This window comes from Protobothrops mucrosquamatus, unplaced genomic scaffold (genome assembly GCF_001527695.2).
Source record: "Protobothrops mucrosquamatus isolate PMUCROS unplaced genomic scaffold, P.Mucros_1.0 scaffold47, whole genome shotgun sequence".
Classification (NCBI taxonomy): domain Eukaryota; kingdom Metazoa; phylum Chordata; class Lepidosauria; order Squamata; family Viperidae; genus Protobothrops; species Protobothrops mucrosquamatus.
The window spans coordinates 2,119,448-2,144,891 of NW_015386429.1; the positions used below are offsets into that span (position 1 = coordinate 2,119,448).

The 25,444-nt window shown below is 38.2% G+C and overlaps 1 protein-coding gene across 3 annotated transcripts in view; it reads left to right on the forward strand.

The window, feature by feature from the left end:
* CMC1 (C-X9-C motif containing 1) overlaps window positions 1-25,444 on the forward strand; it is a 61,630-nt gene that overhangs the window by 12,182 nt on the left and 24,004 nt on the right. The window lies entirely within an intron of this gene.

Sequence of the window (25,444 nt, forward strand, 5' to 3'; positions counted from 1 at the left end):
GAGATTCATATTGTAACAAGAAGTTATGACAAAATAAACTTCTATTGGTTCCCTTTAATTGGTTCCCATAATCTTGATCTTTTACCAATTCTTCCAGGCTCCAGTAAGTTAAGGAAAAGAAAAAACTTGAAACCTTCTCAAGTTGTGGGGTAAAGTATTGTAAGGTAGAGGAAGAAAATAGCTGCTTTCTCTCCCCCATTTTTAGGTGCTGTGAATAACTAGATGAGAGTGGTACTAGAAGTCAGATTTCTTTTCTATATAATCAAATTAAGCCTTGCCTGGCAGTATTTTTTTAAAGCCTAATTACCATCTTAGATGGGCCTATCCATTATTCTCTGTTCATTCTTCCTCTTTTGAAACCTAGCCCTTTTTTTAAAGCCATACACTTGTTTTCTTTGGAATTATTAAGATATCCTAATTGTTATTTTAAGCCCACAACTGTAGTTGCAATATGTGTGTTGAGGGATTGTAAACTAATCATTGCCTCCAAAGCCTTAAGTCTCTCTCCAGATTTATTGTCGGATCTTGATGCAAGGTACATTTTTATTTCTCCATCAGTGGAAGGGAGAAAACATTTTCCTTCTTTTGGTCTTGTTTTTGAACCATCATTGGTGGGAAGAAAATCAGATGTTGGCAGCAGATACACCTCTTCCTGATTGGGTGGGGCAAATTCAAATGACAAAATATCCTGTACTTACACTGGACAGTTACACTCAGTTATATATTGTCACCCAGTCTGGGAATCTGTGGGGCAGTCTTCTTTACTTGTTAGATGATGATTTTTGGAAGTTGGGAAATGCAGTCATCGGTTTAGAATAACGAACCTAAAATACAGTGATCCCTCTTCTGACATACATTAATGGACAAATGCAGTAGAAAAAGAATAAAAAATAGCATTAGTCAATACTATAGTTTCAGTTTAGGTGAAATGATTCTGGAAATAGTATTGCGTTCTACATTAAAACAGGACACAGATGGACATAGTGTAGGACTGTGAAAATTAGCCTTGCATGCTTTAATAATTAGAGAAGGATAAAATTTCTATTGCAGCTACAACATATGCTTTCTAACAGAAGGCAAAGGAAAGAGTTGCTTTAGGTCAGATGTTTTGTTTGTTTTTGTTTATTTTGTAAGGTACAGAGTATGCTAATGGCTTATAAGATATTAACAGTTATCACTACTAGAATTCTAAATTGAATTCTCCTTTATTGCTTTGAATTAGCGTAGGTTTGTCTTCTTTTTAGTCTTCCATATACTTAATATTCTACAATGGTTATTGAATAAAAATAAATTAAAAATTATTTATAATTATCTATGACAGCTGAGGGAATGAGAGCGCTTTAAAAATGGCACAAGACTCCCATTTCTGTCTTTTGCTAAACTGTCATTATGTAGAGCAACTACCCATATGTTTTGAAGTTTAGTGTAAAGGAAGTATGATGTTGTGAAAATTACAAATTTACCTAAGTCGTGTGAACAGGAGAGAAGTAGAAAAACTGAAAGCATTCACTCAAGGAAAGAAGCTCCAGTTGCTGAAATAGTTCCTTAATTGCAAGGTTGTCTTAAGATTAGCTTAGATGTGCAGATCAGTATAAAAGTACAATTAGTGCTTTATATACAATAATATATATATTATTTAAATGTTAGACAATTCATAATGTAAGTATATAGCTGTAGAATTGTAAAAGTGCAAAAAAATCATAGTGCTTTAATATGTGATCTGACAGAAAATATCCATGTTCATGAACATAGCCATGGAACACAGTAATAAGAAGAAAAAGGCAGTGATAACATTTTAGAGTAGGGTATTCTTTATAATAGAAAGCAAAAGCAAATTGTATTATCTATTAGAAATATAGATTTAGGACCACATACTTCTTTGGCCTGTTTTATAACTACTGTATTAACTATAGTAGTTCTTTTCCTGTCACAATAAATATTGCCAGTGTAAGAAGAGGAGGCTAACCTACTTCTAATAGGTGCTTCTCAGATGATTTGGCAGACCTCTATTCATGCAAACAAATTCAACAGGAGAAGGAGTTTTATCTCCAAAAAACTTAAATACTACAAAACTCCCTCTATAATGAAAGGTTGCTTTAGTCACTACTTGAAGTAGTCTGTGGATATATCTTAGCAAAGTTATGATCTAAGACAGACATGTCAAACACAAGGCCCGGGGGCTGGATACGGCCCACGAAGTGGTTTCATATGGCCCACGAAGCCATCCTGGAAACAGCAAGGGAACGGCCCCTGTTGCCTTGGCCCTGGCCCAGGCCGGCTGGGAGCCAATGTACAATTTTGTGGTGGCCATCTATGCTGAAACACATTCAGTCTTAGCTCCACAAGGCCGTCTAGAAACAGCGAGGAACCAGCCCCTGCTGTGTCAGCCCCGCCCCCTGGGTGCATGCTGGGGAGGTGTCACCCTTTGTGAGGAATGAAGAAATGGACCATGCCTTGGCACTTGCCCCGGTCCCACCACCTTCTGCCAGAGACCCTCAGATCTGTCCCACTCCTGCCCAGACCCCCACAGTCACCCTTGACACGAACGATGTAGAGCTGTCCATGCCCACCCAGTAGGCCACACCTACTCCATCCACGCCCACCCAGTAGGCTGCACCCACCCTGGCCACACCCACCCAGCCCCCCGAGGGCAATCGCAATGCTGATGCGGCCCTCAATGAAATTGAGTTTGACACCCCTGATCTAAGACAAATTCTAGAAAGGCTCATGAAAAATTGGGGTATAATTAGTAACAAAATGATTAAAATATTTAAATATCCACAGTTAAGAGCAAACAAAGTTTTAGTTCAGAAGGTTTAGAATACAATCATGATATACACTATATTATTATAGTAGAAGAAATGTTAGGCCTTAGCGAGCCTTTTCAATTAACACAAATGCTTTTGCTTACTTATAAAAATTATGCATCACTTCTGAAAGGACTTTAATTGTATTGTTAATCAGTGGCACAACTGTGCATGGTATAAATATTTCAATTTCATTGCAAATACTGTGGAATTATCTTTAAGAAATTGATTTTCCTAGTTTTCCCAGCATAGAGTACCATCTTGATAATTTCTAAAATCTCTTTCTGAAAATTAAAGGGAAACACCCAGAGGATGATATGGGACAGCTTTATTTCATGTGGCGAGAATTGCCCTCATATATACAGCTTTCTGTCTCTTATACTGGTTTTATCCTTATATTAAAAAGTTGCATTCCCAGCTGCACTGAAATCTGTTACGAAAGCTATGGAATATTGAATACAGGTGTTCCCATAATTGTGATACATTGTAAAATCCACAGTATTCAAGTTTACACTTTCACATATGTATTGTGATCATGTTGTTTAGGTGTGAATAAAACACAAACAAAGAGAATTCTCTTTCCATACATTTCTATTAATCTGATTACTTTGATACAGAGTTTTTATTTTCTCCCCAACATCAGAGAGAATATTCAATACTGACACACATATTTGAATGCATATTGTCATCATTATCATTGGTGTGTGTGTGTGTGTGTGGGATCCATATGGCTTACATGATTGGACTTATTTTTTTTAAAAAAAATCTATTCTTTATTTATAAGCATTAGCATTCCACCGAGATGCATCCTATATAAGCAGGGCTTTTCAACCTTTTCACTCATTGTACCACTTTTAGGATATGACAACATCCAAGTATCACTAGTCGCCTAGCAAAGTGTCAAAAACTTGATGACCCCCCCAAAAAGGAAAAAAGTGATAAAGTACAGGTAGTCCTCGACTTACAACAGTTCGCTTAGTGACTGTTCAAAGTTACAGTGGCACTGAAAAAAGTGCCCCCCAAGCCACAGCCGAGCAAGACACCTGCCTGCCCACCCGGCAGCGCTCTTCCTCCTGTCCGAGGTTTTCATTGTTGTGAGCATTTCTGTTGGAGATTGGCAGTGGGGGTGGGGTGGGGGATGTTTGGTTTTTATTCCCCGTCTGCTGGGTGGTTGCAGCAGGTTTTGGTCACTTCACATGACCCTGGGACGCTGTGACCATCATAAATATGAATCAGTTGCCAAGCATCTGAATGTAAATCACAAGACCCTGGAGATGCTGCAACATTCCAGCTGATCGGCGCTTCTTCTGGGCTCAGCAGAAGCACCAGGATCAGTGCTGCTTTCCAGCTGATTGATGCTTCTTCAGGGCTCAGCAGAAGCACCAGGATCAATGCCGAGCTCCAGCTGGAGCCTGGCGCTGATCCTGGCACTTCCACTGAGCCCTGACAGTCCCGAAGAAGCGCCGATCAACTGGAAAGCGGCACTGATCCTGGCACTTCCGCTGAGCTCTGAGAGCCGTGCAGCTCCAGCCATCTCTCGCTCAGGCTTGTGTGGTGCTGCCACCGGTTCAGCTCATTCCCCTCCCCCGCTACCACTTTTCTTGGATGGTTGCATACCAACTGCCAGGTGCCAATGGTTGAAAAAGCCCTGCTATATAGCACATACCACTGGTTGAAAAGCCCTGCTATATAGCACATTAATAAATCATTACACATTTCATCTTACAGTGAGCCATGTTTATATTCACTAACATGACATTTAATTTAACATATTTTTATTGAATTAGAACCATCAATTTTCAATCCTCCTGTGGCAACCACCTTTCTTGGACTTCAACTTCCAAATTCAACCATCCAACATTATTTTTCAGAATTCAGTGAATTGAACTCAGCATTCTGAAAAATACTTGTATTGACTATGGGTATTTTATAGCATGGAGATCAGACAACTGAAATGTAGCTTGTAATGAGGTTGTTATTAAAAAACTTTAAAAAAATAAAAAAATGAAAAGAAAAAATAGAAGAGAAAAGAAAAAAATATAAAAAAATAAAAACCATGAAAAAATAAGAATATAGTAATACACATACGTACACTGCATGCACAATTATTAAGCAAGTTGTATTTTGAAGGATTAATTTTCTTATTGAACAGTCCAAAATATTAATAAACCTCAAACCCGAATATTTAAGAAAGTAAAAGTGAGGTTTTGGCTTTCTTAGGAGAATATGTGTGCACGATAATTGGGCAGAATTATTATACAACTAAATGAAAAATGAAAATTTGCCCATTTAATTTATTTGCATGTATAATAAATAAAGAACTCAAAATGTACAAATGAACATCTCAACAAACAAAATCAGTGACCAATATAGCCACCCTTCTTTTCAATAAGAGTCATACATAAGCCTTCCATTAATGGAATTTTTCTTGATGTATTAACAATAAATGTTTTGTGCAGCAGCAACCACAGCCTCCCAGACACTATTGAGAGGGGTATACTATTTTTCTTCACCGTAAATCTCCCGTTTAAGACGTTCTCAATAAGGTTTAGGTCAGTTGAGGAAGGGGGCCATGTCATTATTCATTTATCTTTGAGGCCTTTACTGGCTAGTCATGCAGTGGAGTACTTCGATGCATACGATTGAGCATTGTCCTGCATAAAAATCATAGTCTTCTTGAAAGATGCAGACTTTTTCCTATACCATGGCTTGAAGAAAGTGTCTTCTAAAAACTGGCAGTAGGCTTGGGAGTTGATTTTGAGTCCATCTTCAACCCGAAAACTTCAACATGCTCATCTTTAATAGTACCAGCCTATACCAGTACCTCACCTCCATCTTGCTGTTGTCTGACTCAAAGTGAAGCTCTGTGCCCGTTACTTATCCATGTTCCTCTTCCATAACTTCTTTTAAGCACAGGCTGTCTGTAGAGTTAGACACACTTAAAATTAATTCTTTGTCAAATGTTCAAAAATATCCTTCAGCATATCTAGTAGTAAAATATTTTGTTCCGTTCTGTATTTGTAAGTCAAAATTATATCTTCTTCTCCTTTAATTGTAATTTTTAGTTCTTTATTATTCCATCTAGTGTCCAATCTTCAAAGTCCCACACTTTGTTCCTCCAACAGGGCCCTTAGCATATCATGACCCCCCTTCTCCCACCCATTCCTCACATAGTGGTGTCTAGTCTCCTACTGAATATGATCAGCTGGACTTCTCTTGGTTGGAGGAGGAGGACCTCCCCCCGGACCCTTCTCCACCTGGAGGCCTCTTCAACCCGGCCCTTTTTCTTCCCTTGCTACGCAAGGCCACCACCACGGCCAATATAGGGTTCGATCAGTTCCCTCAGCCGCAAGCTCTGTCCGATTCGAACCCGAACCCGGTGTTCTTCGTGACTGTGGCGGCCCAACACCATGTCCCTTGCCCTTCGATTTTCCTGAACGGCATTAGGAAACAATGGGCTTCACCGGCTTCCTTCCCTTCCATGGGAGGAACGGATAAAAAATTGTTTAGTACTTCACCAGATCTATCTGATGCTCTTGAAGTACCAAAGGTAGACAAAGCCTGGACTCCTCTTGTGTCCTCGTCCGTGGTCTCTGGGGACATGGCTGAGGCACTTAAGTCAGAGGATAAGAAATGGGACCTGACCTTCCACAAGACACATCAAGCGACCGCGTGGGCGATTAAAACGGCCACATGCGCTTCCTTTTTCGTCAGGACTTCCCTCCTATGGCTTCGCCAGCTCCAGGCCAGGCTCCCCCCAAAGGACATACGGACCCATCAAGATTTAAGCAAACTGGTTGCAGTGACGGAATATGCGTCGGACCCAACCTTGCAGTCAGCCAACTTTGCTTCCAGATCCATAGCAGCCAATGTCACGGCAAGATGGATGCTATGGCTCAAACACTGGCAGGCCGATGCCAAGTCCAAATGGCGTCTAGCAACGGCTCCCTACCAAGGAGGCCATCTATTTGGGGAGGCCCTGAACCCATATTTAGTGGAGAATAAGGACAAGTGGAAGGTCATGGCCCATCTCAACAAAAGATCCGACAGACGCGCCACTCCTTATGGCCGGAGGCAGCCCTTTCGGCCAGCATCAGGTTCGGGAGCCGTCCAACCTTCCCGCCCCTTCACGCCCAGACAGGACCGCCCATATGACAGATCAGGCTTTAGGCCCAGACAACAAAATTAAAGCAGACGGCCATTTTGAAGGGGAGGTCGTCCCTTCAGGAGGTCCAAGTGACTCTTGGACCATTCCTCCCATAGGCGGCAGACTATTCCTTTTCTTCCATCAATGGAAACTCACCACCATAGATGCCTCGGCCTTACAAACCATTCAATTCGGCCTGTCCCTCGAATTTGTGTCCAGCCCTCCGGGCCATTTCATCTCCTGTCCCCTGTCTCGGGACTCAATCAAACGGGGTCTTATGTAAGAGGCCATTTGTCATCTTCTGGACATACAGGCCATAGAACTGATGCCGCCGGATCAGAGGATTCTATTCCATCCTCTTCGTGGTCCCCAAAGCCTCGGGGGGATGGAGGGAAATTCTAGACCTCAAGGGTCTGAATTACCACATTGCATACAAAAGATTCAAGATTCAAACGCTCCAGTCCATCTTAGGAAGCGTCAGAAAAGGAGACTTCCTGACGTCTATAGACCTCACAGAAGCATATCTCCACATCCCCATCCTTCCCAACCACCGGCGGTTCCTCAGGTTCTGCTATATGGGACGTCACGTCCAGTACAGGGCCCTCCCATTCGGTCTTTCATCTGCTTCCAGGGTGTTCACCAAGATCCTGGCTGTGCTGGCCGCACATTTGCGGAAGGTACCACTACGCGTCCAGTGCTACCTGGACGACATCCTTATTCAATCGTCCTCCGGGCAGTCCAGTTGGACCTGAAGTTAGCGATCCAGGTCCTTCAACAGCACGGGTTCTCGGTGAACTTCCAGAAGAGCCAGACGGTTCCCTCGACCCGACTCCTCCACCTGGGAGCCATCATAGACACCGTAAATTGCATGGTCTATATATCCCAGGAACGTCTGGACAGCATCGGGGACCTAGCCCGCTGGGTGTACAGAGACCACACTGTCTCACTGGCCCTGCTTTCCCAGCTCCTGGGGAAGATGGTCTCTTGCATAGCCATAGTCCCCTGGGCCAGGCTCCATTTACGAAGCCTTCAGTGGTTCCTACTCCCCTTCCAGAAGTTGGGCGTCAGCTCATCCAACCAACAGGTAAGGCTTCCTGTCCAAACCCTAAGATCCCTTCGTTGGTGGTTCTCGCCAGCGGTAGCCAGGGGATCACTGTTCAGGGAGCCCGACCGTCTTACAATTACGACAGACGCCAGTCTGTTTGGTTGGGGAGCTCACCTCCGGTCTCAGTTTGTGCAGGGCCGTTGGTCCGCGCAGATTTGAAACACAGCATCAACTGGTTGGAGCTCAGAGCCATCCACCTGGCTCTCCGCCACTTCTACAACCAGATTGCGAGATGGCACATATTAGTCCTTACGGACAACGTGGCGGCAAAGGCCCACGTGAACCAGCAAGGGGGTACTCAGTGCAAGTCCCTCATGTCTGAGGCCCAGTTACTAGGCTCCTGGGCAGAGTCCAACCTGTCCTCTCTCAGGGCCGAACACATTTCGGGGGAGAAGAACCAGCAAGCGGACTTCCTGAGCCGATCCACCATGGATCACTTGGAATGGAGTCTGTATCCGGATCTCTTTGCCGAAATGTCACAAAGGTTCGGTCAACCAGTCCTCGATTTGTTTGCTTCGCTGAAAAATGCTCAGCTCCGAAGGTACTTTTCCCGCTTTCACTCCCCAGGGGTGGAGGGGACGGATGCCCTGTGGACTCCATGGCCGGAGGGGCTATTTTACGCCTTCCCTCCTCTCCCACTGATCCCGGTGACCATTCGCAAGCTGCTGCAGGAGCGAGCGGAGGTAATCTTTGTGGCTCCATACTGGCCTTGGAGACTCTGGTTTGCCGACCTGGTGAATCTCTCCCGTTCTCCCCCATGGAAGATTCCCCCCAGATTGCGTGTCCCTTCATCAGGGGGTTCTCCAGCACCCGGAACCTCAGTGGCTACAGTTAGCCGTCTGGCACTTGAGCGCTGAATCATGACCCAGAAGTCGTTCTCAGCCAGAACGATTTCCATGATTCAGGCCTCTCGCAGGCCGGCGACTAATCACATCTATGACTCCACATGGAGGAATTTTTGCCATTGGTGCGGAAGGCGGCAGCTGGACATCTCGGAATTGACAATCCCTCAGATCATTGACTATCTTCTTGATGGCCTGGATAGAGGTCTAGCCCCTGCGACCATCCGTAGACAGATGATGGCCCTATCAACCCTACTTACCTGTGCCAATTCGATTCCTCTGGCTCACCATCCCAGAATACGTGCCTTTCTCAAGGGCACCAGCAACACCAAGCCACCCGTGGTACAACTCTTGGGAGTTGCCCCGAGTTCTACTCGCACTCACTAGACCGCCTTTTGAGCTGGTCACTACTATAGCTTTGAGGTCCTTATCCCACAAGCTCGCCTTCTTGATTGCTATCACGTCAGCCAGGCGCATTTCCGAGCTGGTGGCTCTATCGATCAGGGATGATCTTTGTATTTTCCACCGGGACCGGGTGGTCCTTCGGCTGGATCCCACATTCATGCCCAAGGTCAATTCGCTCTTCCATAGGGCCTAGGAAGTTATTTTGCCAGATTTCTGTCCCAATCCTTCCCATGACTTGGAGCGGAAGTGGCACACACTGGACGTCCGCAGGGCGCTACGACGATACATCAAGTGCACAGCGTCTTTTCGCAAGTCGGAGGCCCTCTTCGTCTCCTTCCTCCCGGCTTCTCTGGGGCAGAAGGTGTCCGCTTCCACCATAGGTAGGTGGATCAGGGCTTGTATGGCGGAGGCGTACCAGTCTTCTGCACTGCCAGCCCCAAGTCATATCACAGCCCACTCCACTCGCAGCGCTGCGACCACTGCAGCATGGACCACTCAGGCGTCCATCGAGATTTGCAGGGCTGCAACATGGTTTTTGCCCTCCCTGTTTGTGTGCCATTATAAGACTGATCGCTTTGCTTCCGCGGACGCCTCCTTTGGTCGGAGGGTCCTTCAGCAGGTGGTTTCCAGGGACGTGAAGCCGGCCTCGTCTGTTTCCCACCCATTGGGACAGTGAGGCTTTGGTATGTCCCATTGGTGGATTCTCCATCTCCTGTGCTGGAGAAGGGGCGTTGTCGTACCTGAACGCCTTTTCTCAGCACGGAGATGGAGAATCCACACCCACCCTTAAGGTCAGTTAGGCCGGAATTAGGGGTCTGAGAGCCAACACCTCATACTATCATCAGCCACTTTCGCCCTCATCAAGACTGGGTTCTCCTAGCAACAGGGAGCGTGTCAAGTTTCGCTAACTTGGTCTCAAGAGCAGGCAGACAGAGAAAACCCATTGGTGGATTCTCCATCTCCGTGCAGAGAAAAGGCGTTCAGGTAAGACAACGCCCCTTCTCTGAAGATTTGTGTGATCTTTGAACTGGACATATATTTATTTGAAAAAGGGAGTATTGGTATGAATTGTGTTTTTTCCCATATTAATATTTTTGAAAAAAGAGAATGGAGTTTATCAGACATTGAAAGCTTAAGAATTCCTCTTGATTATACTTAAGTCAGATAAAATAATGTGGGAAACCTAACCTTTAATATACAGACACTTTCTCTAAGATTAATTTGTTATACTTTGGTTTTTGAATTTGGGAAGAAATTATTAAAAATAACAGAAGAAAAAGATCAAGTTAGGTAGACAACTGTATTCAATGTCTCTGCATTCCCCTCCCCTTCCCCAAAAGATGGGTATGTTTTTAAGTTGTGATATTTTGATTTTTCTTAATGAAGTTTTAAATAGTGAATATCATAAATATTTTTATAGATTGAGAAGCTATCTGACTCCAGATAGGAAAACAGTAAACAAGAACTATGTTTCCAGACATAGTACTACTGTAATCATGCAGGAAGCCAAAAACACTTTCCTGCAAGTCCTTGTAGAAAGCTAGGTTTTTAATAATTTGCATATCATTTAAAATTGTGCTAATGTTTTCTGTTAAGGAGTGCTGTGGAAATCTTTTAAAAGAAATATTTTCAAATGATCACAAATAAATAGCTTTTCTTTAAATTATTAAAACATCAATTTTTTTTGCCAAGCTCCTGCAGCTGCTTTAGAAATTGCTACAGCATTCTCTGTATACATGTTACATGTAGAAGCTCATCCATTTTGCTTTGAAGGATTTAGTTACTACATACAGTAGATACAAAACATTTACACACCCCTGTTAAAATATCAAGTTTTTGAGATGTAAACAAATCAGACCAAGATAAATCACCTCAGAATGTTTCCACCTTTAATATAGCACATTAACTGTACAATTCAATTGAAAAACTGAATCTTTTTGGGGGGGGGGGGAGAATAACAAAGAACTAAAATAATGTGGCTGTATAAGTGTGCACACCTCTTATAAGAAGGTATGTGGCTGGGTCAGAATTAACCAGTTATGTTCAAGCCAATGTTAAATAGTCAATTCACACCTGCCATCAATTAAAATAATTCTAATCAAGCCCATAGAAAGTTCTGCTGTTCTAGTAGGATTTTTTTGACATTTACTCAGTTATCACTTATAGGAAAAATCACGGTTCACAAAGAGCTTAGAAAGCCTCAAAGGGATCTCATTGTTGGAAGTTATCAGTGAGGAGGAGAAAGAGAAGGAAGAAGAAAATTTCCAGGCATTGGATATATCATGGAATACAATGAAGTCAGTCATCAACAAGTAGTAAAAATATGGCACACCAGTGACATTAACAAAGAATTGGATGTCCCTCCAAAACTGATGAAAAAATAAGAAAATTACTAGAAGCCACCAAGAGGCCTATCGAAACATTAAAGGAGCAGCACGAATTTCTGGCAAGTTTTGGTTGTGTACTGCATGTGACAACAATATCCTGTATTCTTCATATGTCTGGCCTAAGGGGCAAGGTGGCAAGACAGAAGCCTTTTCTTACAAAGAAAAACATCCAAGCCTGGCTACATTTTGCAAAACTGGCACCAAGTCTCACAAAAGCATGTGAGAAAATGTGTTATAATCTGATGAGACCAAGGTTGAACTTTTTGGCCACAATTCCAAAATTGTATTTGTTGTATATCACCAAAAGGATACCATACCCATAGTGAAGCATGGCAGTGGTAGCATTATGTTCTGGGGGTCTTTTTATTTAGCTGAACCTGGGCTTTAGTCCAGGTGCAAGGAATTATGAACAGTTCCAAATAAGTCAATTTTGGCCCCAAACCTTCAAGCTTGTGCTAAAATGCTGAAGATGGAGTGGTATTTCACCTTTCAATACGGTATTAAAATGATTTCAGTAGAAGAAGATCAAAGTTTTGGAATGTCCCAGCCAGAACCTGGACCTGAATCCATTTGAAAATATGTGAAGGTAAGTCAGTGCCCAGGAGATGCCCTTGCAATCTTGACAGATTTGAGTGCTTTTGTAAGGAAGGTTGGTCAAAGATTGTAAAGGCAAGATATGCCATGATGATAGCCTCCCACCCTAAAAGACTGAATGCTGTCAATGAAATCAAAAGGTGCTTCAACGAAGTATTAGTTTTAAGGGTGTGCACACTTATGCAACCACATTATTGTATGTGTTTTATTGCTACTTTTTCAGTTTGTTTTTAAACTGAATTGTACAGCTTGTATATTATATTAAAGATGGGGAAAAATTCTGAAGTGATTCATCTTGGTCTGATTTTTTTTTACATCTTAAAACCTGGCATTTTAATGGTTGTATAAACTTTTTATATCCACCATATCTAAATAGATATATTTGCTACCTTGAAGTTGTTTATAAAAATAATAAAGGTGGGATATAAATTAAATATGTAAATAATTTTCTGCTTTCACTTGATTGACTTCTAAAGTAGATAGTTTTATCATTGTGGGTAATGGTTTTTTAAATGAGAATTTTATTCAGGTATAGTACAGTAACTTTAATGAAGAACGTAATTATTATGAATACTTGTTGGTATTTATGTTTGATTAATCCCATATAATTGTAAATATTTGGTGAACTATGCAAATAGAATTGAAAGTGTTGTGACAAAGATCTTTTCCAAGTACCATCCTTCTTTCTCTCCCCAGGGACTACATTGATACTTACTAAACATGATGGAATGAAACACCACTTCAGGCTTCCTTAGTAAAATAAGGCCAATGTCAACCATAGTTTAAATATTATCTAGTTAATCAACAGTCCTATAGCTGGGATCATATGTGTCGCTCTAGGGGCTACCTGCACTGGAGTATGACCCTTGCACCTGACATATCAAGTTCTGAAAAAAAAAGCAGTTTCAAAGCTTGAACAAATGTTGACACTCTTTATTTAAGTACCCAAAGGCATCTTAAGTAAGACTTTATAAATGTTTTAAGTTCTTTCATCAGAAATGTAGATTAAGAGGAAGTGTGAAATACTTAAGAGTCTCATGCTATGGTTTATGGCCATCTTTTGTGCTTTCATACAGTACAAGAGTCTATTAACTGACTATAGTGTATTCCAGTCTTATGACAAAGCTAATGTCTTAGCATAAGAAATTGGAGTACTAAATGATTGGGCATAAGGACTTGCAGTTCTAAGAGCCTGAGATATTAAGCATGTTAGCTAGCAGTATTTTTTAAAACATACATTTTCACAATTAAAATGATATTTGTTGCTCCTGTTTAAGAGAAAACTATAAAACTATGTCATTCTTAGTCAGCCAATTTTTCAGATTCTGTATTTGATTTATATTGCAAGGCTGGGCTTTAATTTGGATCATACGTGACAGAATTACCATTTTTCAATTTTATGTAGTTACAAATTTTTGTTTAAGAATGGGAGAAAGAGTGATTTTAACTGAAAAGATCTCCCAAATGGAATAAATGTAATAAAATGGGCTTTATGAAGACCATCACATCACAAGACTATATTTATTAATTAAAAAACTGGTATTTGAATGAAGAAGAATCAGTCATTGTTATTCTATTTTTTGTTTCATTTCCCTTTGTGCATGCAGAAATATGGCATTTTAGAAGAGTATAAAGCCATTAACAATAACAACTGAATCCACATAGTGTGAAGAACCATGTACACTGTATGATTATGTTTTTGGTAATCATGATCAGTCTTGGGTCTTAAAAAAAATACATATAGTTTACTCTTGTGCCATAACACAGGAATTTAAAAAATGGCTAAATCTTGCTTTAATCCATTTCAAACAATAACTAAAATAGTTTAAAACTGTTTATTTGAAATAATCTTAATTACTGTTACCATAATGACTAAATGAAGTTTCTTGATTTCTTCAAAACAAGCTGCAAACATGTGGAAGCAAATTTTTCCAAGCTCTGGGTCCTGTCCTTGAAATACGTGAATGGGGACAGAATGGAATTGCTAGGTTTGTTCCAATCACAGTAAACTATAGTCTAAGTGTAATCATATTTCTAGTAAACTATGTTCTAAATCTAACCACTGTTCCTGTCATAGTAAACTATGGTGTAAATGTAAACATTGTAATCATACAGAATTATCTAGTTTATTGAGTTACAGAAAAATACTAATTTTTTTAAAAAGGCACATAGTGTATTTGTTTATTGTTTGGAGACTGGATTTGACTAACATTTCCATATTGTGGATATGGACATTCAAAATGCTAAAACTGTTTTGATTGCTTGAATGTATGCCCTTATGTGATACGTATAAGAATCCATAGTTCTATTTCATTTGTTTATTTAAAAAAATACTGTCCTAACTTCTTGCAAGACTTATACATTAGATGTAGATATATGTATGTTAAAAATAGTATCTTGTGTGTTGGAAGATTTGGATCATTCATAAAACATGTGTTGTATAGGACTGTCAGTACATCGTTTAATTGATTAAAAACGTAGCTTAGTTCCTATTTTATTATGAGTAAACATAGCAATAGCACTTGGACATATAACACTTTATAGTGCTTTGCAGCCCTTTGGGTTACAGAGTCAGCATATTGCCCCCAACAATCTGAATCCTCATTTTACCAACCTCAGAAGGATGGAAGGCTGAGTCAACCTTGAGCCAGTCAGGATCAAACGGCTGGCAGGGAGCTGAGTTAGACTGCAGCACTGCATTCTAACCACTGCGCCACCACAGCTCTTGGTAAATCATTCATTTTTCATTCTACCTAATGAACTGTAAAACTTAAATCTGTTTAAGTCTGAAATTTCTTCACTTATTACAGCATGAATGGACAATCATGGATAATATGCAGCATCCATGGCCTTATTTTTCTGTTACCACAGATACTCGTCCCTTCTTTCCCATGATAGCCATACTTACAGAACAGCTGACATCCATTTATGGAATACAGGTAGTCCTCAACTTATAATTACAATTGGGACTCAAATTTTTATTATAAACAAAGCAGTTGTTGAGTTGGGCCTAATTTTATGACCTTTTTTTGCCACGGTTGTTAAGTAAATTACTTCAGTTGTTATGTGAATCACATGGTTGTTAAGCAAGTCCAGGTTCCTGCACTGACATTACTTGTTGGAAGCAAAGAGTTGGGAAGGTTGCAAATGGCAATTATGTAATCCTGGGATGGTACAATCATCATAAATACATGCTGGCTGCCAAGCGCCCAAATTTTGATCATGTGACCATGGGGTTGCTACAATGGTATGGATCAGTTGTAAGTCACTTTTTTCAATGCCATAGTAACTTCGAAGAATCACTAAATAAATAGTTGTAAGTCAAGGACTACCTATAACAGGAAGTATTTTTACAACATTAGAGTCAGTAATAGAGGGCTTTCAAACAGACTATGCTGTTCCAACTTCAACTCATAGGACTCTCTTAGAACACATGCTAGCCAGATAGCTAATAGTGGCAGTGAGAATAGATAAGGCCAAAAGAGAGATTGCTGTTTCATCGTTGCTGCTAATAGGAAATTGCAAACATAAGTACTACGATTGATAATTAATACTTCTCTGATATTTTTTTAGTTCATACTTGTGTGGATTGGAGTGTAGTCCTAGAATCAAATAATTATCCATTGCTACAATAAAGTATATGAGAAATACACAAAATGTGTTACATGCATCTAGATCATATAACTAGCTATATGAGTTCAACATCATTGTTGAATTCAGAGAGCATGCATTGTAGTATATACCTAATGGAAGAAACAAATATTGTTGCGTACGTCACTGGGTATGCAAGAATCTATGCTGAATCTTCAGTATCTTTTATTCTCTTACCATGTGTGAGGAATCTCCATTTTTTACATTAAAATTGTATTTCAGAGATAAAGGTTTTTTATACAGTTGCTTCCTTCTCCTGTGGATATTGCCTTCCATAATAACTAAACAGTTAGATTCCACAACAGTTCATTTAAATATTCAGTGATGAAAAAAACTTGATATTCAAAAGCCAGCATCAGGGCTTCAAACAAGGAAACTTGTTTGAAACATAATATGAGTATGAAGAGACTTATCCTTCTTGTTTTTTCCATGTCATTTCATTCCAGCTGATCACAAGAAATGGGTCAGGCAGCTAACATCCTTATTGAAACTACTTTTTTTAAAAAAAGGAATGGAACAGCTTTTGTGAGGACAAAGAGAAATGAAATCACTTTCAGTGAAAGAAAGAGACCTCATTATAGCCACCAACAGCAGTTATTGACAGCTACACTTCCTATTAACAAGGAGCATTTAAGAGTTTGGCTGTTGGATCTTTGGACTTGATCTAATTTGCTAGCATTAATTAGTTTCTTTTGAGCACAGACACTTGGTGCTCACAGCTATAGATTTAGATGACTAATTAGGACAGAAAATTGAACAGAATAGGGTAAAAGCATTAACCTTCAACCATTACCAGCTGGGGCTCTTATAAAGACTACCAAGTCCAAATGGTTCCTATTCATACAAGGAATACCCTAATGAATATCAATTTAAGCCAGGTTGCTCTATTACAATTAGTTCTACCTTAAATTTTATATTACCTTTAATACCGTTTGTAACTGCATCTTTCCTATTCTCCAGTGTCATATCTAAAAGTGGCACACATAATGAAGATTTACTTACATTTTTCAACTTTCATTTTAATTCTTTGAACAATTGACATTAGTCTTGAGCTTTAGCTAAGATTCAGCATTTTGTATAATTTGAGGTCAATATGTCATTATTATTTTAATAACTGTAATATAGGTAGTTAAGCCATTGAGTTAAAGCTGCCATTAACTGAGAGGTGTTTAATCCTGATGCGTACCCTGAATATATTTGCATTAATATACAAATGAAGAACTCTCATGCAGCCAATTCCTGAGGCTTAAACAGTAGCTTGTTAATTAAGCACATCTTTATCATTAAATATTCTGATGATATGCGAGCAATGTGGTGATGTGTTAACATGGGTATCTAGGTTCAGAGCAGAATATTCTGGAAGGCTATAAAATGATGAAGCTTGATCACATGTTTCTTGGAAAGCAACCTATTGTTTTCAGTGGGATGTTATTGCTGGCTGAATATTTATAACACTAAGCTTTAATAGAACAAGAATTTATCCAAAGAAGGACAACTGTATGTTCCAAAAGTATTAATCAATTGTTTAATTTTCATAATTCCTCCCATTAATGAGAAATAGAGTTTGAACAGTAGCATTGATTTTAGCTCACATTTCTAGAATGAAAAGCTTTAGAAAATGTTAGCATTCTTATTTTAAACTGTTGTTAATTCATGTCTTTTCTGAACTGATGACATGTTTCCTCTGGAGAATTCAACAGAAGATCTGAAGTTCCCTGGAAAACTATTTGTTTTTAATAATGCTGAGCTTGTCCAGGAGAATTCTGTCTCTGGGGAGACAGTCGTCTTCCATCATGTCTTTTGGGGAAGGGGAGAACGGAGATTCTATCTTTGATCCCAGGGGGGAAAAATGTGTCCTCTCTTGATTGTAAGGATGTCAATATCAAAAAGATTGTGCCTAGAAATTCAGGTTTAAAGAGATAAAAGCAAAATTTCTTTGTGGAAAGGCATTCTGCAAAAAACTCAGTGATGGCTCGCAGTTGAATTTTGGTGAGGTTTTGCTGCTGTTATTGTTCTAGAATTTGTGTACTTTTATCTTTGGAGTTTTATCCTTAAGACTATGCTGCTGATAATTGTTATACCACTGATATCATTCTGGATTCTTGTGCTGTTGTTGCCTGTTGGAGATTAGGTTTGCAATATTCAAGCAGTTATAATGAAAACATCACAATTTTATCCTACCCAATATTATTTTGTTATTATGGCCCAGATTGTTCCAGCAATAGAGAAGCAATAATATTTTAGATCAGAGAACATTAGCTTCATTCAATTACAGGTAATCCTCAAGGTACAACCGAAATGGAGTCTATCCATTATGGTCATAATCAGTTGTGGGATTCAGCCAGTTTGCACCACTTTGGCAGAACTGGTAGCTAATTTTTTGTTGCACAGGCCCAGAATGGACTTCCAGAAGCGACATCCACATAGAGAACCGTTTATTCGCATAGTTGAATCCCACCACTGGCCATAACGTTAACTGAATAATATTAAATGAACAAGCCCCATCCCTCCTCTCCCAATGCATTTGTTAATCGAATGTGTGGATTGTTAAGTGCACATGGGGTTCCTCAGGAATGGCAAGACCATGGGATGCCTAGTGCAGGAACAAGACCTCCTGCGTCCAGCCACCCAAAGCATAAACCTTTGTCTTAGGTCTACAATGTTGTTAATACAGCTGCACTATAATTAAAGAATAGAATAGAATAGAATAGAATAGAATAGAATAGAATAGAATAGAATAGAATAGAATAGAATAGAAACTCACAATGAAATTAAGTGCTGTCTATAGTGCACACTACACACAAGTAAAAACCACAAATAAGAACAGACATTATATACACATATCCTTCACATTCTATTCACCATTGCGCTTCCCCTAATATTGCACTTCAGTGTTGCACTATACAGTGGTATTTAATATGGTTACAGCTCTGGGATAAAAACTATTTTTCAGCCTATCTGTCTTTGTTTTTATTATCCTATACCGTCTGCCAGATGGTAATAGTTTCAAAAAAAGAATGTCGGGGATAAGATGAGTCTTTAAGAATGTTTTGAGCTTTACTAAGACAACGGGAACTGTACAGTTCATCCGGGGGGGGAGAGGGCAACCAATAATCCTCTGGGCGATGGTAATGACCCTCTGGAGCGCTTTCCTATCTGCTACTATGCAGCAAGCAAACCACACACAAATGCAATAGGTTAGAATGCTCTCTATGGAGCAATGGTAGAAGGTCACCAGCAGTTTTTCATTCAGTTGTTGTTTCCTGAGAAGTCTCAAGAAATATAATCTCTGCTGGATTTTCTTAACCAATGCTATAACATGAGCACTCCAGGTCAGGTCCTCCTTTATGGTAACACCCAGAAACCTAAAGCTTGCCACCCGCTCCACACAGTCTCCGCTGATGATCAGGGGCTGAATGCCTGATCTATTCCTCCTGTAATCTACTATAAGCTCCTTGGTCTTAGTTGTGTTGTGTTAAAGGTTTCCCTTGCTGTCATGACTACTCAAGGGGGCAGTATTCATTTCTGATTCTCAATTGTGGGAATCTGCGCTGTCTGACAAACATTTCCATCATAATGTGACCAGCATAAAAATGCAGAAAGTAACCTTTCCCACTGAAGCAGTACCTATCTATCTATTTGCATTTGCATGCTTTCGAACTTCTAAGTTGGCAGGAGCGAGGGCAAGTAATGGAAGCTCATCCCATCGCATGGTGTTTGGGTCTCGAACCCAAGCTGTCGGCTTTCCAGCTAATAAGCTCAGTGTCTTAATCATTGAGCCAGAGCACTGCCTCACAGTTTATAATACTTATTATTAAATTTTCAAGAAAAAAGGAACTGAGTGAAGTGACTTAGGATCCAGGATTTCATGATATTTGTAATGGTGATGATGGGTCTATTACAACTATGGACTGTGTTCAAATGTATCAAAGAGATGGCAGCACTAAATCTAAGATAGCCATGTTTTCATGTATCACCTAGTCATCATGTCTGAACGGTGAACAAATATTGAGAGAGTTTTGGCTTACCATGTTGAAAAGTATTTCTGTTGTATGAAAATATATTGTGTCAATGTTCTCAAGTCTTACCCTATCCAAATTATGGAAATCCTGGCTTTGGTAATTACCAAGCTCACAATTATTAGAATACGTAAGCTGTTCTTAGTCCTACTCTCTGTAGCATTACATGGTTTAAAGAAAATGCTACTGCTGCTGCACATTTAAAATTTTGCCTCCCCATTAGCAGTGTTGATTTTTCCTTTTGTTAGTCTTTATATTTTCCCTTAGCTGTCATAACCATAAGAAAAGGTATAAAACCTGGAATATTATATATATCAAGCAGGTTCTTTATCATTGAATTGCAGTCATTTTTCATTGCAAGCAAAATGTCAATGAGTTTTTGTAATAACCCTAAATTTGTCCATAAAGAATTTGGTTTTTTGGAGATGATATTTATTGTTTTTTGTACTTCTCCCCATCCCTACATAGCATTTGTTTACTTGTTTACACTATCTGTTTTTGTTGCTTGTTTGAGGACCTGGTTTTGTCTGTGAGCAATTAATATTGCACATGTAACTGAGAATAGAAATATAGGCAAATGCTTTGGTATATGCCACTTCACTATTCTAAAAATTACATAGCAGGGATATGTTGTCATGATAGTGGCAGTAGGTAAACATATCAATAATTTTTTGCAAAGAAATAAAAATCAGAAAATGAGGACATTTGCTATAAATCAGCTACTATGAAAACAATTATTAGTGCTTTACTGTATTCTAAATCATTAGGCTCCTCTTTTCATGTTGTAAAGCAAGGTTAATTTGGTTAATATTTGGATAATATATTTTACTAAAATATCTAAGTATATAGATGATGTAGTGATGTATATAGAGTATTTATATGGAATGTACGTTGTTAAACAAGATTATTTTTGCAGTAGGAATAAGTTATTTTTTTATTACAGTTGTCTCCTTATATCTTTCCTGGAAATTGTTTATTTGAGAGATGAATAATAGCTTCTTTAGTAATTCAAAAGAGATGTCTGCTTAAGTAAGACTGACTGCACATTTTAAAAATACTGTATCAACTATCAGTTAATTTGTTTCTGAATCACACTTTTAACTGCACAAAAGGTCGAAGTGATATACAATAAATAGAATACCATAAAAAAGAATAACATGTATATTTTGCAGGGAGAAAATAATTCAGTCAGCCTTGATCAAAACTTGGTTAAATAGTATAATTTTTCAACAGTCATCTAAAAGTACATAAAAGGCAATCAAACTAAATTCTAATAATTCTGAAAAGGGAATTCCTCAATCAGGTCACAGAGAGGGATTTGTTTCAAGTCTCCAACCTCATGTTCCCAAGAAATGAAATAATAACAAAATATTTCTTTGGTAGCTTTCAAGCAAAAGTTAGTATACCTGATGAAGCAGTGTTTTTTCAGTAGCCACAATAATATTCCTGTTTTAATTTTTATAAGTGAAATGAAGATACATAGTGTATTTATCAATTTCTGATTCCTTATTGTCACTTGTGTTATGCTGCTTTTAAAATTACTTCTATATTCCTTATTTACTTGCTCACCAAGAACAGGGATAGTAGAATTAGGTGTAACATGCCAATTATTTAGGTCTATCTCGGCTCAAGCACCATATTTTAAAATAGAACACATAGAATTCTGTTGTATGGAATATTCATGTATTAATACAAAAAATAACACGTTTATAATAATACTAAAGTACAACATGATTAAGTTATTTTTAATTTATCAGATATATAAACCCAGTAATAGTATTATGTATAATCTGGCAACAATAAATTGTTCAGCAAACCATCATACATTTGTATATATATTTGTACATAACCAATTTAGTTGTATATGAAGCAAGCAATTTAACAATATAAACTCCTGAACAAATTTTATATAGTCCAAAAAAAAAAGAATAAATTCTCCTTTGAGTCAAGCTCAGTGCCAGGTAGTGCATGGCATGGACTTTTGCCTTTCTTGCCAACAATATGGAAGCGGATTGTCTTTTTCTTTTTCTAGGATGCTTTTCTATCCTTCCACCAATAGTCCTAAGATTTTCTGAAGTCTTATTATCCAAAAGTAATCCGTAGAAATTAACCAAAAGTCCCTCCCCCCTGTCCCAAATATATATGCATAATGCCAGCTTCTATACATTGTCCATTTGATTAATAACTCTAATTGAAAACAAACCTGAAGATTGTTTTCAAATAAATGTGTGTATGTGATACACTTATATATTTGTACATAATTGCCTAGAAATTGCACTCCAGGAAAACAATATGTAAAGTGAAGAATCCAGTGGCAATTGAATTAATAGCTATTGGTTAAAATGACTTCTCAGAAAATGAAGCACTACATTTATAGACTTAATTCATCTCCTTTCTGCATTTGCTGCACAAGTAACTGTCAGACCTCATTTCCTCAGATATACAAAACCACACACACACTCACTAGATTTAACAAAAGAAAAGAATGAGCAGGATAGCAAGAGGGAAAGGAGAAGAGATAAGTGCTGGAAAGGAAGGGGACAGAAATGGAGGAACAAAAGTGAAGATGAGTAGAAAAGATAATTAGAGGAGAAAAGGAGAAAAGAAAGTATTTGCCTTCCATATGTAAACGAGAAGGGTCTGCATTGAGCCAGGAGATGGGCAAAGCCGTTGCCATTTCTTTTGCCTTCTTTCAAAGAAGAACTCCAGAAAAATGAGGTCCATTTGGATTAAAAGAAGCTCACTATATGGATTCCATCTGCATTCTTCTGATTTACTGACAGTGAAGCAAAACCAGCTTCTTTCATAAGGTATACTGTGGATGCAGCCAGAATATAGGAATAGTTGCTGCTATAGTATTTATTTTGCAAGTCTTCCTGCTTATAAAATTTTGAGCACTCTCCTTTATAAATAAGGAGCTGTTCAGCCCTAGCTGTAATGATTAGGAAGAAAAAGAGTGGCAGGAAAAGTGGTTCTTTAATCATTCTTCATTGGCATTGTGAGAAGAAAACAAGGCTGAACTTGTTTGAAAGCAGAATGGTAACCAACAGGTAGTTGTTATCTTCTTCAATGAATAGCCAACAAACCCTTATCTTTTCCATTACAATATGCTACATCTCATCTTGCTGCCTAATTACTTGGAATAGTCTATTGAAGCATGAAATCCCCCCCCCCCCCGAGATTTAAGATGTTCTCAATATGAACTTCACATACACACTCAAATAGGGATTGCTACATAGCCCTAATAAAGACCATCAAAAAGTTATTTTAGTGCCTTAGCTTCCAATTTATCTGGTCCTGGGATTTAATTAATTCAAAATAAATAGGCATTTCATAAGCAGGTTTCTATTAATCCGAAAGTTTAATCCTACCATTTAATCTTGCTCCTCATGATTTCCTAGCAGGACGTGTATTGTATTCTTAGGCAATATGCTTGACCATATTCTACAGATAAAGGATTTTCAACATTTAAATAACTAGTCATTTGTATTAAATAGAATATCCTTTAGGTATGTTGAATTTCTATGATCTTCTAAAATATATTTGTGAAAGTTAATTCTCATATAGCCAAAAGTAAACATCCAATATTGAGCCATTACTTGGACAAAAAACAGGTGAAAATTATCTCTCTCTCTCACACACCAAATTATTTGTTATGCAAAGTAAGCAGGAGAAAACGATGTAATAAATTTTAACATTGTAATTTTTAATAGTGTTTAAAATTTACTACTTATTTAATACTTATTGAACTACTAAAGTGCTAATCTAGCTATCAGAAGTTCCTTAATTCTTGTTTACTTCTTCATTCTTTTAGGTCCAGCCTGATACAAAAAATATGACAGCACTTGTGTTAAACTAAATAGGTTCCCAAAACTTATTTCTGCCTAGAATGAAAAACTGAGTGATGTGGGGAATGGCAGATCCAGGTAAACATAATGATTAAACCTGAATAATTTTCTCTGCTGTTTTTACAGCTAGAGGAAACCAGATAGAAGTTTAATGAGAACAACTTTTGTTATAGATTTTCTTTTTGTAGTTTAAGCCAAAAAACATGCACAATTCTTCCTAAAATATAGATACTCTCTTCACAAACAGTGCTCATAGTAAAACTGAACAAATGTATTCCCATTGCGTTGATGAAATTCTGCCATTATCAGTCCAATTTCAATTAGTTGTGAGTTGCCCACAGTTGCTTGAGATGGGCAGCCATATAAAACTTTTAAATGAATAAATTTTGGAAATTTATTTTGTTTTGTTATTTATGCTTAAAAGCTAAGAAATTAAATTATAATATTTCTGATAGAATATGGTCATGGATCTTGTACTCCACATCACATAATCTCTAAAGACTTTCTTCAGCTTTATGTGCTGAACAAAGCATATAGATGTGTTGCTCTTTCAAGTCAATCTTGGTTTTGGGGATGTGTCGTGGATAGACATTGAAAAAGTATATTATCTCACTGCTCCAACACTGGAAGTTTTTAAAAAGAGACTGGACAACCATTTGTCTGAAATAGTATAGGGTTTCCTGCCGGAGCAGGAGTTGGATTAGAAGACCTCCAAGGTCCCTTCCAATAATAATAATAATAATAATAATAATAATAATAATAATAATAATAATAATAATAATAATAATAATAATAATAATAATAATAATAATAATAATAATAATAATAATAATAATAATAATAATAATAATAATTATTATTATTATTATTATTATTATTATTATTATTATTTAGAATTGGCCTGATGGAATTATATCCAATCTATGTGTACATAAGCACAGTTTTTCCATAATCTGATCTATTACAATAGCACGATTAAATATCTAGCATGTCCTCAATCCATCCACAGGCCTTTCCTAAAGATAAGATTTAACTTGGATATCCATATCAATCTTATGAGATTGAACAAACTACAAATTATATGACGTAGAATAGGACATCTTAGTGACTACCATTTCCCAGATTTCCTGAAGCATGAGTAAATATTGGAATAATTTATATGTTTTATATTAAATGTATGGACACTCTGGAGGATTTATATGAACAGTCAATCATACTTTCATACTTTATTTGTGAATTTAAATTACATGCTTGCCTTTTGGGTGATTCCTGATCCTAGTTCAAAAACTTGCGAAAGTTTTTTTAAAAAAAAATTCACAGAAGCCCTATTAGGCATAGGCCTGCTATCTGTTTCAGCTAAGTGAGAAGATAAATGGAATGCTTTCATCTTTTTATTTGAGCAGAAAATATGTGTTCATGGAAAAAAGATGAGAATTAATGAAATGTAGAGTTCTTTGCTCAGTCCAAAATGATAGTTTGGGCAGAACTTTGAAGCAAAAACAATCTTAAAAGTAGATGCAACAACAAAGTTTAATCTCCTTTATCCCCATCTTGTGGTGAAAAGAAGTAAATTTGCCACCAAGTATACATTTTTTTAAACCTGATATACCAACAGTTAAATTTTCTGAAGACTGGGTTT